The following is a 2340-nucleotide window of genomic DNA, read 5'->3' on the forward strand; positions in this document are numbered from 1 at the left end:
CCTTTTAAACCCAGCACTTGGGAGACAGAGGCAGGAAAGTTCCTGTGAGTTTGAGTTCTGCCTGGTCTACATAGTGAGTTCTAGGACAGTTGGAGCTACATAGTGAAACCCTGTTTCAGTGCAAAACAACAACAAAACTAAAACGGACAGCACTGTACAAATTTTTATTGGAATGTATGTTTTTGTTTCTACTGGGTAAATACCTAGGGGAGGAATGGCTAGATTATGTTAGCAGTCCTGCTTTGTTATTTATTTATTTATTCTGTTAGTGACCATTTCAAACATGTATAAAGTATATTCCAACTAGTATAAACTCTCCACCCTCTCTATTAACCTTCACACCTCTCATCCCTCCTTTGCCCTACACTTCCTCCCTACAAGATGTTTCCTTGTTTATTTGTTTTGAGACCAACTGAGGGTAACCAGGATCCAGGACCATATGTCTCAGTATCTTCTGGGTCTTGTATTCTGTGTGGTGCTATTTCCATGATGATCTCTGGACCTTTGAAAAGATATTAAATGTTTTTTCTTGGGCTAAGCATTTAGTCATCACTTATTCTCATCATCCTGAGTAGCCATGAATCGCAGTATTGACTACTGTTCATTGCAAACAGAAGCTTTTGTAATTATGTTAAGAGCAGTGTTTATATGATAATAGTAAGAAGCTAGTTTGGTGCAATGATCGCTTAGCTAAATAGTAATAAGTTGATCTGTAGGCAGTAAGAGCTGTTCAGGCATGGGTTTTAGGCTAAGTTTACAGTACCAGGAATGAATTTCCTCTTGTTGAAGAGGCTTCAAATTAAATCAAAGTGATTGGTTATTTCCCTAGCAGTTGTTCCACGGTTACACCAGTAGACCTTTTTTGACTGCAAGGTTGGTATTGTAGTTTATAATATTCACAACTATATCTTACTTCCTAAGAAATTGACCTTTTACCTCTAAAGTGACTGTATCCTTTTACAAACTTAGTATATATGACTTCCATATATTAATTATTGCCAATATTTGTTATGGTCAATCTTCCAAATTTTACTTATTTTGAAAGCTATATAATGTTTCCTATTGTACCTTTAATTTGCCTTTCTTGAGGAAAACTGAGTGTAAGAGTCTTCTTGTATCTTTATTGATTCAAAATTTTTACCCACTTTGGGTCAAAACAGTTGCTGAGGACTCACAGACAAACACTGGGTAAAGCATAGGCAGCCTAGTGGAAAAGTGGGGAGGGATAAAATGACCTAGAGATGACAAGAGCTCTACAAGAAGACCAACAGAGTGAACTAACCAGGACACAGAGGGGCCTGTGAACACCAACCAAGGACCATGCATGGACTGGACCTAGGTCCTCTACACAGATGTAGCCAATGGGCAGCCCAGGCTTCATGTGGATAATCTAGTAAAGGGAGCAGGGGCAGTCTCTGACATGGACTCTGTTGCCTGCTTTTTGATCACTTCTTCCCAGTGGGACTGCCTCACCAGGCCACAGGGCAAGAGGACCAGATCAGTTTTGATGGGACTTGATGAGCTAGGGTGGGTGGGTAGGGCCCCCCCCTTTCTGAGGAATAGGGGAGGGAGGGTAGAGGAAGAAGGGTGTGACAGGGAGAAGAGGAGGGAGGGTGCAAGGACTGGGATGTAAAGTGGACTAATTAGTTAGTTAATTAATTAATTTTAAAACTCTACTTTATGTTTTCTTATTACTATTTTAAAGACCTACATCTGGGTCTTTTTGACATAAGCATTTATTAGAACACATATTAAAAATATTTTCTTCGAGTGCTTTTTATTGACACTTCTTAACAGACCTTTGAGGAACAAATATTTTTAATTCTGATAAAATTTAAGTTTAGCCTTTTGTACATATACTTTCATTGTCATATTTACAAAATGGCTGCTTCACTCAAGATTAAAAAAATCCTTTTAGATTCTTCCTTCTGAATTTTAAGACCTACTTTATCCTGGACCTAGAGGTGCTGCAGGTGTGGCTGCCTTGTCACACTTGCTCCAGTAGGTGGAAGAAAGGAGAGAGGCTATGTCTATGCTCAGTGTTCTGACCTTTGAACAGCTAAATGATAAGAAGCTTAACATTACCTGAAAAAAATTAAGCCAGTCCAGCAGTGGAGGGCCTAGATACGGAGCTAGCCAGAGATGACCACCAGTCTGGCACCAGGCAGGCCCTGACAAACTCCCAGGAAAGGGAGCAAGCCAGAGACTAGAAGAATCTGCAGGCCTAGATGGTAGTGAGCCTGAGACAAATAACCCGTGTAAGGGGCCATCTTGGCAGGCCAGAGAAGGAGCAGGCCAAGGTGACCACCAGATCAGTGCCATGGGTCCCTGACAGAGAGA

The 2340-nt window shown here is 40.8% G+C and overlaps 1 non-coding gene across 1 annotated transcript; it reads left to right on the plus strand.

The window, feature by feature from the left end:
* Positions 1–1951: 1951 nt before the first annotated feature.
* On the plus strand, positions 1952–2083 carry LOC127208864 (small nucleolar RNA SNORA17). The gene has a single exon (XR_007833132.1). It is a non-coding gene; the product is annotated as a small nucleolar RNA SNORA17 (small nucleolar RNA).
* The last annotated feature ends 257 nt before the right edge of the window (positions 2084–2340 follow it).

The sequence above is a fragment of the Acomys russatus genome, chromosome 25 (genome assembly GCF_903995435.1).
Source record: "Acomys russatus chromosome 25, mAcoRus1.1, whole genome shotgun sequence".
Lineage (NCBI taxonomy): Eukaryota > Metazoa > Chordata > Mammalia > Rodentia > Muridae > Acomys > Acomys russatus.